This window comes from Pteropus vampyrus, unplaced genomic scaffold (assembly GCF_000151845.1).
Source record: "Pteropus vampyrus isolate Shadow unplaced genomic scaffold, Pvam_2.0 Scaffold16, whole genome shotgun sequence".
NCBI classification, from domain to species: Eukaryota; Metazoa; Chordata; class Mammalia; order Chiroptera; family Pteropodidae; genus Pteropus; species Pteropus vampyrus.
In genome coordinates, this window is record NW_011888797.1 from 10,692,614 (window position 1) to 10,705,223 (window position 12,610).

Genomic DNA, 12,610 nt, shown 5'->3' on the forward strand with positions numbered 1-12,610 from the left:
TTCCGAGCCTCTTCCCCAGGTTTCTGGGAGGGCACCGGGCTTTCTGGAAAATGCCCCAGGCACTCTAGTGGCCCGTTTCCTGATTGCAGCTGAAACTAGGGCTTAAAGCTGGTGAATCACTAGCAGCCACCAGCCAGGACGTGTTAGGGTGTCAGGCAGGAGGGAGAAGCCAGCTACTCGTCAGCCTCCCCCTACTCCTGCCACCCTCAACTTTGTCATCACCGTGTGACCTCCCCAGCCTCTGTGATACTAGTTTTTGGTGCAGGTGGTGTTGAGGAGCCCCTAGAATGCCCCCCCTTCCCCTTTCTCCAGCGCCTGCCACTCCCAGGTCCCAGAGAACCCACAGCCCGAAGAACAGTTCCCAAACCCTGGTCTCAACGACTCATTGGTGACCCCAGGGAAGTGCTGCATCCCGTTTTCAGAGGCCGGGAAACCAGCTCGGGGAGCAGGAACTACCTGAGACCACCCGCAGGAAGTAAGCAGGACACAGGAAGCTGAATCTTAGTTTTCTGCCTCCCAGGGGCGTTTCAAGCAGAATTAGCTATAGGCCATTTCTTGATTCAAGGGTCACAACCTTAGAGGACAAAGGAGTGACACCAAGCCACCTAGAGGCAGTCCCAGGAGCTCAAGGCAGGTGGGGAAATTATAACCCAATGGTTTAGGGTACAGTCAGGTTCAAATCTCAGGCTGACTCCCGACAAATCACAGGGTTCTTGCAATCTCAGGCAAGTTTCTTAGCTTCTGTAGGCTTCAGTTACCCCATCAGTAAGATGGGAGAGACTCTAAGTACCTACACATCTTAAGATTGTCGTTAAGTATCCTAGGAGTTAACACAGAAGGGCTTAGAGCAGGTGGTGCATGCCCAATAAAGAGCAGCTTTTTAAAAGGGTATTTTGAAGCAATTGGTTTCTGAGAAGGAAGCATTTGGAGCGAATCCCTGTTCTCATCAGAGAGGAATGTTCCCCACACCTGTCTCTAGAAGGCTCAGTCCTGGGGCTTCCTTATAAGTCCCAGGCCTGTCCCACCCGGACCTGCCAGAACAGAGTGTAGGGGTAGGAAGCTGATATTTTTAACTTAGAGTCCAGAGGGTCCACTGAATTAGGTAAGTCTGGGAATCCCAGGGGCTGAGCATGAAATCTTTTTTGAAACCTCTTCTGGTGACACACCTCACCCACCTGTCAGCATGTCCTTGGGGGAAAACCAGCTTTTTCTTTTTCCCAATTAGTAATAATACTTGTTAACTGGAATAAGCACTGACTAGGGTTTGGTGTTTGCTAAATGAATGCCATCCACCAACAGCCCGCTGAGGCAGCTCCTGTCTTTAGCCCATTTTATAGGTGGAAACAGTCTAGGGAAGTTAATAACTTGTCCAAGGTCACAAAGCTGGAACTTGACAGAGCCAGGAAGGACTCTATTCACCACCATGGTGTAGCCTGTGCAAGCAGCCCCAGAGTCTTGGGGGAGGTGCTTAGGTGCCCCAGCCTGGAGCAGGCCTCTCAGGAGCTAGAAAGCCTGAGGCAGCTTCACAGAGCTACAGGCCAGGATCCCGGTCGGTCTCCAGGCCCTTCCCCTCACCGTGTCCACACAGCCACATCGAATCGCAGCAATTCCTTTACCCGAGTCCCCTCCACCTCCTGGCCCTGGGCAAAAGAGGGCGCTCCGGAGCCCCACAGGCTGTGAATGATTTCATCCCACCCCCACCCCATCCTCCACGCCCACAAATCTCCTAGCACTCCCTTGCCTGAGCCTTTCTCCAGCCCCATCATGTCTCCAGCATTTCTCTGGAAAAGCTGTGCCTCCAACCAGGCTGTTTCCTGGAGCCCACACGTCTTTACTAATTTTAGGCTTCCATGTTGAGAAGGTGGACCTCCTCCAAGAAGCCCCCCCTGACTGCCTCATCTGTGTTAGCTGGTTCCTCACCACCACTGCCCGCTGGGGGATGACTGACCCCAGCACTAACGACCCCAGCACTTAAGCCCCAGCCTAAGGGCTTGTCTGCAGGTACTCTGAGCTGAGGGGTGTGGGGTATGGAAGAGAGGCAGAAGACAGTTGTCACTCACCTTCTGGGTTCAGTAAGAGAAGAGAGACAGGGAGGGTCTCCCTCTTCCTGGCCTCTTTCAGCCGGCCTTGACCCTCAGGCCCTTGGTCAATACCTGTTGGGCAACCCAATCACCAGATTGGCCAGGGCTTCCTGGAGGGGGAGGAGGACATGGCTGTTTGGGCACCTTTGGCCAGCCCCACCCCTCTGGCTGCTCCCCCACCACCACCCTTGGAGCTGGGGCTTTGAACATGAAGGGATTTTTTGAAGTGTGAAGTGACATCTTGGTCTGAGTGAGGCATGGAGGCCTAAGCCAAACAGTACAGAAACAAGGCTGACAGAGTTAGTTGCTGGCCTACCCTCCTCCCCAGAGATGAGAGACTGAGGCTGCCAGAGCCTGGTCAAGCCAGAGCTGGAGCCCTGTGGCCCCAGTGGGGCAGGATGGGGTCTGGCCTCCTCCTTCTCAGCGCCCTCAGCCCCTCCCCCATCAAAGCAGGGCAGGGCTCCCAGACTTTTGGGGGCTGGGCCCTGGAGCCATGGATGCTTCCTGCGGACATTCGGACATTCGACTCCCACATTCCTGGCCTTTCTAAAGACTCCTCCTCTCCTCCTCCCTTCTCGCCCTCCCCTTGGTAGGGGGAGGGTGGTGGCCTGGGTCTGAGCTAGCTGCTTGCGGCCTATAGGGATATGTGGGGGCCTCTCTAGGAGTGACTGAGGTCTAGACTAAAGGGGCTGCTGGGAGGCACCGCCCTGGGGGTCCTTGTGATTCTCATAAACAGGAAGTCGTCCACCCGCCCCCCCCCCACCCCAGACAGGCCCCTGTGTGTGCAGATGCTGGCTCTGGAGGCCCAGCGGCCCTTGACCTCTCCGGCTGCTTCCTGTTGGCTGGGCCAGAGGAGAGAGAAAGACAGGAACGACCTGAGATGGGGAGAGGCCTGAGGGAGTGTGAGCGCAGAGGAGAAAAGAGTAGAGAGGCAGAGAGGAGAAAGGCCAGAGCAAGCCTGGAGCGTAGTAGGCACTCGATAAATAATCTGGTCCGAGGTTGGGTAAGGAGAAGAGGGGCTGCTGCTCTGGGGAGAGCAGCACAGCTGTGGGGAGGAGAGACTGGAGGTTCCCATCCTGCAGTCACTAAGGCCTAGCACATAGTAGGTGCTCAGTAAATACCCGAGACCTATTGTTTAGGATAAGTGGAGAGGGAGTGTTCTTGGGAGAGCAACACTGTTGGGGGGGGCGGGGAGAATGGGGCTCCCCCGGTCTGGCTGCTCCCTGTGGGTGGACAGCCCCCAAACCTCAACATCCTATTGTCCCTGTCTGGCCCCCACCCCGCCCCATGGCAGGCTGGGCCAGGCCACTGTCTCAAGGCCCTTTATTTTTAAAATCCCTGTGGTGTTCCCACCCCAAACCGAAGGAGCAGTGCCAGCCACAGATCCGCCTTCGGCCTGGGCTTGAGGCCCAGAGGCCCCCGGGGGGTGGGGCATCCGGCCACCCGGCAGCTGCCGATGCAATTCTGGGAGGGCTACTGGGCCGGCCAGCCCGCCTGAGCAGGGAGAGGGGGCCCCTGGGATGCCCCCCACACTGGCACGAGGTGTTAGCCCAGAGGCCTGCTAGGGTAGCAACCCAATTTTGTTAAATCCAGGAGCTTATTCTCCTATAAATCAAATCTTCGTCTCCCCACATTCCACCAAGCAGATATGTGCACAGCACATAGTATGCGTAAGGAAGGAGGCACGGGCCTGACCTTGTGAGGGGGACAGGTGGGCCCTGCAGAGGGTGCAGACAGTGAAGCTGTGGGGCAGTTCTGGAAAGAGCCTCCAACGGACTCCATTCCTCCCTGGTCACGTGGCCTAGGGCAGGTCATTTGGTCCCTGTGAATCTCGGGCTCCTCCCTGTAAGATGGGGTGGCTCCTCCCTGTAAGATGGGGTAATAATAGCTACCGAGGAAGGCTGGAGTCCATCTCCAGACAGCAATGAAGAAGGCAGTCCAATTCCTCCCTCGTGGCGCTTAAAGACCTATGTAAACAATAGGCGTGGCAGTAGACCTCGAAAGAAGAGTGCTCTGGGGCCAAGGGTAGGGGACAGTTCATTTAGGTGACTGGTCTGGAGGCTTCTGAGCAGGCGACACTTGAGCTGAGAAGAAGACGGCCTTTCACTCATCTGGGGCGAAAATGCACTGGGCGGAAGGAACAGGGGTGTAAAGGCCTCAAGGCAGGAGGTGGCAGGGTGACCTGAGCTAAGGGGTATGGAAGGACTTTGTGTCCTCGCAAGGACCTGCACCTGGAAGGTGGTATTATTGTTAGTGTCGCTGTGCCAGACCTGGAGAGGAGGCAGAGATGTCGAGCAGACTCATGCCCCAGCTGAGCGTAGCCTCTGCATCCTTTTTCCTCAACACTTACCCCAGCTGGAGAATGCCAGACTGGCTGGCCAACCCCGTGGGTGCGTGTGGGCCCTTGAACTACAAAGGTTGTTCACTCTGGCCCGACTCGTTTTCTCCTTTGATCCTCCCAGCAACAGCTCTGAGGTGGGGTAGACTGGGCTTATTATCACTGTATCCATTTGATGGACCAGGAGACTGAGGTGGGGGTTGGATGGGCACGGGATGTGGTGGCAGCTGGCTGAGATCACCTAGCTCCTTAATGGGAAAGCTGAGCCACGTGCCCAAGCAGCCCGGTTCCCAGACTAATCCATTTTCCCTGCAGTGGCCTCTTGGTTCCCTAGCCTTGATCCCCCAAAAAAAACATTTCCCTGCCTCACCCTAGCATCTGTCCCAGCACCCATAAACCAGCACAGACTCTGCCAGGAGGTACCAGCCACCCGCTAGGCTTTAGCCAGAGAAGAATGTGGCCTGACCCTCCCCATGGGAGCTCTGGCCAGCAGGCCTTGGCAGAAGAGAAGCCGGCTGAGTCAACAAGAGGCTGGCAGGGGCGCAAGCTGCCCACCGGGGTAGAATCAGAGATCTAGAGGAGCCTGCCCACTCCCCACCGCTCACTCTCCATGAGCCCCTCCCCCTTGCTTGTCTGGGCACCAGCCGACCCAGTTAACCCCTGCAGGTGTGACAGGGGGGTGCTCTAGAGAGCATCAGTTGACCAATCACCCTGTGGAAAGACGCTGTGAGACCTCATATAGGTCACTTCACCTCTCTAGGCCGGTTTCCGCACCTGTGAGATCCTCTCCTGACCCATAAGGGTGTGGTTGAAGTCTTTACAAATCGGTAAAGGTTACACATAAAACGATACGAGCCATTGTATCTCTTCTGACTCCTGGGGAGACACTTGGAAAGAGGGGACAGCCAGGGGCATCTGTGTGCAGCCCTGGCAAGAGGAAAGAGGAGCAGTGGGCAGAGGTTATGAGGAGTTGATTTCTGCTCCATTTCAGGGAGAAATTCTTGACTAACAGGGCTGTCCTCTTGGGGTGAGTTCCTCATCACCGAAGAGGTGTAAGCAGAGGCAACACTCATCAGTTAGGGATGCTTCTGAGCAATTCTGGCCCCAGGAGGATGTGTGTGCAACACACGAGGTCGTTCCCACATCCTGAGACTGAGATCATGGCCCCGTAGTGGTCTCCAAGCCTTTGCGCTCAAAGCAGCAGGACCCTGTGGATGCCACAGACTGGGCTAGAGTCCAGAGGAACCACCTCCAAACTGTGAGAGGTTGAGGAGATAACTTTACCTCCTCGGCCTCGGTTTCCTCATCTGGTGTTGTGAGGATTAGAGCAAATGCAAGTAAAGCACCCAGCCCAGAGCTCGAGCACTTGTCTGGCACTTAAGAGATGCTGAATATTAATTAAGCATTAGCTCCCCTCACTTCTGATAAGCTTCCTCTCATCATCAGTCTGAGAAAGGGAGGAGCAAACCAGGAGCTAAGAAGTGGTGGAGGTGAAGGATCAGTGGATGAACCCGGGACTAGGCCAGGAGTGCCTGGTGGATTTCCAGCTCTATGGGAAACAGGCAGGTGCCACGAGCAAGCTGCTTTCCGTCTTCTGTTTCTGTGGCCACAAAGAGATCATGTACGTGAAAACTTTCATCAACCCAAGTGGACCAGCTTTTGTGAGAAGAAAACAGACGGACCCAAGCTTCCAGGAATGAGCCCGTGGTCATGGAGGTGAGTAGGGAGCCCCCACCCTACCCAGACAGAGCCACGTGAAACCCTATGGGCTGGGTTGGCAGGAGGAGGTGATGCTGGAGATGGTCAGGGCAAGGCAGGGCTGGCCCCCAGCCCACTGGCCTATCTGTCAACCCAGGCTGGACAGCAGAGAATAGACCATTGTTTCTGCTCCTCAAACACTTTTCCTGCCCCTTCCTTGCCCCTCCCCTCACAGCCCCACCCCCCTCACGCTGAGAGCAAAGATCTGGAGGACCCTCCCCACTGCCCCTCACCTCTAGGCTCCTGGGTGCCAGGCCCCCCAGCTCTGGAGAACTCAGCCCCATCACCCTTGGGATGGCAGGGTTACCTAGCCCTGACCCTTCTGCTGTCCGTCCCCACCCCCTGCAGCTACAGGAGCCTCAGACCCCGACTTCCCCCTCCATCCATCCATCTGACTATCCTCCTCAAGGGTGGAGCCTGAGGAACTGACCCCACATCCTTCCTCAGCTCCTGGCCAACTTCTTGTCCTGTTCTCCAGGAGAAAGGGAGCCTGGCGGGGTGGGGGCCCTGCCCCGCCCCCATTTCCCTGTGGAGCAGTGGGGGAACGAAAGCTGAGTCGGCCTGGAAGGCTCCAGCTGAGAAAACGCTTCCACACAGCCAGCCCTTTTCCCAGAGCTGGAATTCCAGAGGCGTTTCCGGCCCTGACAGCTGCCTCCCTCCAGAGCCAGGCTCTCCCTGTGGGCCTCGAGGCCACGCCCTCCAAAATACCCATGGGATTAACTCCCATACTGACCCTGCTGCTCCCAAGAACCCACTCACACCCAGGCAGCACCACTAGAAACAGCCATCGGTACAGCCAGGGACTAATCTGCCATCACCCGGCCCCCAGGCCACCCGCCAGCCCCGGGCAGGGCCCTGACTCCCAGCATCTCAGTCATCACTCTGGCTGATGGTTCCTCATGTGCACACACTCCTGCCAGACACACACACTTGGTGTACCCCGCCTGGCTCTCATGCCTTCTGATTTGCACAGTCTGTGTAAAGCTTTGTCCCACCTCCTTCAGGCAGCCTTCCTGGAAGCCCTGCCAAGTCTGTGCTCTGTCTGAGCCTTAACTGTCTGTGAGCCTGTCTGTTATAGCCTGCTAGGCTGGAAGCTGGCACACCGTAGGCACTCAGCAGGTGCTCGCACACACTCAAGACAGCCATGAGGACTCCCAGCTCCACTGCAGACTTGCTGTGCAGCCCTGGCAAGCCCTACCCTCTCTGGGCCTCGGTGTCCCCGGACGCCCTCTGAGGCCCTGAAACTCCCCACCAAGTATTGACTCTAGGGACTCTGGGGCAGGAGGAGGGAACCAGAAGGTTGAGGTTCCTTCCAGGAGGGTCTCCGTCCCCGGCTCCCTCAGAGCACATTTCTGTTCTCAAAGTCAGCCAGGGGGAAAAAATGCTGGGCGAGGTTACTGCCTGGCTTCCTTTAATGAGGAAACCCCCAACAAGGATTCCAAGGCACCCCAGGGTCTGTGACCCCTAAGGGCAGCTCTCACTGGGGGCAGGACAGTGGCCCGGCCTAGCCCATGCCACAGAGGGCCCTCCCACACCCCTCCTCCCTCAGCACTGTGTTCAAGGCCTCTCTCCCCTCCTCCACGGTAGAACATTCCCGGCTCACCTTCTACCCTCCTTAGGGCTGCTCTCTCCCCAGCTCTACCAATGGGCAATCTTATCCCAAAACACAAGGCCCACCTCAAATGCCCCCTCCTCCAGGAAGCCTTCCTGGACCTCCTCAGTCAGTCCTCTGCCTCCCTGGCCCCTTCTACCGTTGTTTTGGTCCTTCATCCCCACCGATATCCTGGCCTCTGTCTTCCCCTCCAGACTATGACTCTTGAGAGCAGGCGCTGCTTTTCTTACTCATCACTGCTTCCTCACAAGTTACCCAGCTGAGCCCTGGCCCATAGCAGGCACTTACTTAACGTGTGTTAGATGAAATCACCTCCTGGGAAAAGGAAAATGATAACAATAGCTACTCTTCCTTGACCACCGACCATAGGTCAGGCAGTGAACTTCATGGCTCATCACAGATGATGCAAATGAGGCCCCAGGCAAGGAAGTGGCTTGTCCAAGTTCACTCTGCTAGTGAGAGGCAAAGGCAGGCTTTGAATTCTGGTTTGTCTGATTGAAAATGTATGCTGGGTCATAGAGGTGGGAGCATGGAGGTAGCCCCCTTGGCCCACTGCCAGTCTCCTCTAGCACAAACCTCTTGGAGAATCCAACACTGCCCCCTCCCCCTGCAACGCCCAGACATGTCTGAGCCCCTGCCAGGAGCCCAGCCCATGGAAAATGTCCCTGGAGTGGTCCCAGGAGGAGGACACCTGCCCTAATGTTGGTTGTAGTCCAGTTAGGGGTTAAGGACCCCCCTTCCTATGCTGGCCATGACCGTTTCTCCAAACATGCCAGGAGCACAGACACCACTGTCTTGTTCAAGATCTCACATGGCAACAGATGCCAATATGGAGGATGGACTAGGTACAGGGGAGAGGCTCACTCTGAAGGAGGACCTCCAGGGGGAGGTGACATTCTAAAGCAACCTTCAAGGATGTTTTGCCCAAGGGTGAACCACTGATGAAAGTAAGCAAGGTTTCTGCATGTGAGAAAGATGAGGATATGCTCAATGACCCATGCTGGTCAGCAGAGGCCAGGTGTGAGTCGATGTACGCGCATCACAGGATGGACAAGGAACTGAGTGGGTGAATCATGGAGGGTCAAGTGGGTGGGTAGGCAAGTACAGGGGTGGGCATTAGGTCAAGGGATGCTGGATGGAGTAGGTGGGTGGATATATAGGTAGATAAATGGATGGAGGTGGAGGGATGCATGGGTGTGATGGATGGATGGATGGGTGGGGGGTAGATGGAGTAGGTGGGTGGATATATAGGTAGATAAATGGATGGAGGTGGAGGGATGCATGGGTGTGATGGATGGATGGATGGGTGGGGGGTAGATGGAGTAGGTGGGTGGATATATAGGTAGATAAATGGATGGAGGTGGAGGGATGCATGGGTGTGATGGATGGATGGGTGGTGGGAGGTAGGTCAGTAGATGGATGGGTAAGGAGGTGGGTAAATTGATGGAGGAATGCGTAAAGAGTATAGACAGGTGTATGGGCAGTGGGTAGATGGATGGATTGACAATTACATCTGGGGGTGGATGGACATTCAAGAGAGAGAGGACTGGACAGACCCATCGATGGGCCAATGAACAGATGTATAACGTTATGTTCACTGCAGTGCTATTTATAATAGCCAAGATATGGAAGCAACCCAAGTGCCCATCAATTGAGGATTGGATAAAGAAGTTGTGGTACATATATACAATGGAATATTACTCAGCCATAAAAAATGAAATCTTACCACTTACAACAACATGGATGGGCCTAGAGGGTATTAGCTAAGTGAAATAAGTCAGACAAAGGCAAATACCATATGATTTCACTTAATTTAAAGAACAAAATAAATGAACAAACAAAACAAAACAGACTCATAAATACAGAGAGAAAATTGGTGATTGCCAGATGGGAGGGGTGGTTTGGGGACTGGGTGAAAAAGGTGAGGGGATTAAGAAATGCAAATTGGTAGTTACAGAATAGTCACAGGGATGTAAATTACAGCATAGGGAATACAGTTAATAACATTGTAATAATTATGTATAGTGCCAGGTGAGTGAGTACTAGACTAATCAAGGGGATCACTTTATAAATTATATAAATGTCTAACCACTATGCTGTACACCTTAAACTAATATAAAATAATATTGAATTTCAATTCTAATTGAAAAATTAAAATTAAAAATGAGCAGATGCATAAACTGACCAAAAGCCCAGTCAGACTTTGGGATGGAAAGTGCGCATGCTCCCTAGGGAGGGGCTGGGCTGGGGGCTGGTAGATGTGGCCAAACCAACTCTCTCGGCTCGAGGCTCCCACTCCAAACCTCACTGGAGCCTGGTGGGCAGCCAGTGGCATTCCTGGGTCCCTAAGAGGGAAGCGCCCCTCTCTAGTTGTGCCCTGCCCCCTCTGCCCTAGCTCCACCAAGGATTCCCTGCCCAGAACTGACTCCTTCCCGTAAGCCCCATGCTTCAGCCCACCCAATCTGCAGGGGTGAGTTGAGGGGGCAGTTGAGCTCTGTGATGTGGCCCAAGGGGCCTGGTTCCTCCAGGACAGGGGAGAGATGGGGATTTCCGAGCTCCAGGCAGCCTGTCCCACCTCTCAGCCCCCAGTCCCCAGCTGGCAGGCATTTGTTCTGCATTCTGCACGGTGATTACAGCTTTGCCAGGGTTAACCCCTGCGCTCCTGTGCACAGCCCCTTGACAGGGGAAGGAAGGGGACCACAGACAACTGGGGGAGGAGGAAACCATGGGAAATGGGTACTGCCCATCCTTGCATCCTTCACAGGGATTCCCTAGACCCGTCCCTCTCTCCCATTTTCCAGAGGGAAAAACCGAGTTGGATTCTTAAATCAGGATGGAGCCCAGAACAAGAATGCAGCCTACACAGAGAGGAACTTCTAGCTGGAGAAAAGCTTTGAACGAGGGGAGAGAGCCCCTTCCAGCCTCAGTTTACCCATCTGTAAAATGAGACAAAGGATTCCTGACTCACAGGTTGCCTCACAGTGAGCTACCAGAAACAAAGTGACTGGCACATAGTAGCAAAGTCCCCTGCCCACCCCTGGCCTGGAGCCAGAGGATGGAACAAGTGTATGACAGGTTGTAACCATTTTCATTTAGACCACTTTCTTAGCCACTCTCTGGGACTCACAACAAGTAGTAAATACCCGTAAGTACCAATATCTACACCGGAGTTATACCCGTTGATAGACAAGAAACTTGCAGCTCAGAGAGGCCAAGTGCCTTTCCCTCAAGTCACACAATGGCTGGGAAGCTGATGGCCAGGATTTGGGTTCAGGGCCTCTGACACTGCACCAAACTGCTCCTTTCCAAGCTGCTCTGTGGACCCTTTTGACTAGGGCAACCTAGAGTCATTTGTCTAACCAGGTCACCTTTGAGAGTGAAAGGAAGTGCTATTAATAATTACACTGGGACAGCAGGCCTTATCTGGGACTGTCCTGGACAAACCAGGAAGTATGGACATCCTGCCTCAGTGGGCGGCTTTGAGCAAGTCACTCCACTTCTCCCGCAAAGGGACATGAGGGCAGTCAGTCCCTACGGGGCTCTCACGAGGATTAAATGTAATGATGCACGTTAAGAGGCTGTAGAGACAGGTATGCGTTAGATGTTCAATAAATGCCGGTTATTACTGCGGCCTTTAGTAGACCCTGCCTTCGTCCCTGTCCTTCCAGTCTGTTCTGTGCTCATGCAAGAGCTTCCAAATACACACCTGATTACCCTGCCGGCTGGCTCCCCATCCCTGCTTCAGTGAGGCTGGACACCTGGCCCAAGGTTAAGCCTACAAGATCTGGCCTGGTTCTCTCCCAGCCCTTGACTGTGCCCCCTACCCACCGGTTCTTGCCTCTCAGGGTCAGCCTCCCCTACCCCTCGCCCATGCTCTGCTGTGCCTCTGAGACTCTTCCCAACTCTCCCTGGCATGGAGCCTGACCCCAGGAAAGAGTTCAGACTGACTGCGGTCCAATCCCACCGCTATGCCACTGCAGCAAGCGCTGGAATGCCCTGTGCCTCGGTTTCCCCATTTTTCCAGCTGTGCAAATAACTGCCTCCCTTGGTGACCGGCATGAGGATTCAGGAAGCCAATGAAAAAGGCGTAGCTCTCTGTGAGCAAAACCTTGTCTCCTCTACCTGTGTGTAAACATGTCTCCTCATCCCCAGCCAGGTCAGGGGTCAGATCTTTTCCTCCAACCACACCAGCCTCCTCCACGCAGATCCTTGCCTCTGAGCCATTGCTGTATTGTCTCCTGCCAGATGTGTACTTCCGCTGAACTTCCCTTTGCCTAGGTGTCCTTTACAACTTAACTCAGGTATCACCTCCCAGAGGAAACTTTGGTGAGCTCCCACCGATCCCTCCCCTGCAAGCTGTGTTAGGAGGTCTCTCCATGCAAGGACAGACCCCGGGACTCCTGCCAGTCAGACTGAAGCTCACAGTCCCGGGTGAGTATCGGAGGAGGACAAAACATGAGGCAGGAATCAGATCTATCTCCCGGCCTTGAGGATGGCACAGGGTCCTGTGCACAGCTGATTCCCTGACCCTCATGGGCAGGGTTGAAAGGTGCTCTTTGAACTCATCCATCTGAGGTGTGATCTCACCTACCTGTACAACAAGCCTCCTAGGTGCTGACAGAGCAGAGAGCGCTTAATAACATAACATCGGATGCCCGTTTTTATCATTTCATTCTACAGGTAGGAAAACCCAAGGCACAGAAAAGTTAAGTAGCCGCGGGGACAAAACAGGAAGCCAGGCTGTTGGGTTCCAGGGTCCCACGTTGTTGACGTCCACGCCACACCACTCTACCAGTGACCTGCCACGGCCTACACCCCAGT

At 54.6% G+C, this 12,610-nt stretch overlaps 1 protein-coding gene across 1 annotated transcript in view; it reads right to left on the reverse strand.

The window, feature by feature from the left end:
* Positions 1–7,259: 7,259 nt before the first annotated feature.
* The window catches only part of LGALS2 (galectin 2), a 15,987-nt gene continuing 10,636 nt past the window's right edge, over positions 7,260–12,610 (reverse strand). The window contains exon 6 of the mRNA XM_011354442.1: positions 7,260–7,271. The gene's annotated coding sequence lies outside the window, so the exon portion shown is untranslated. The remainder of the gene's footprint in view (positions 7,272–12,610) is intronic.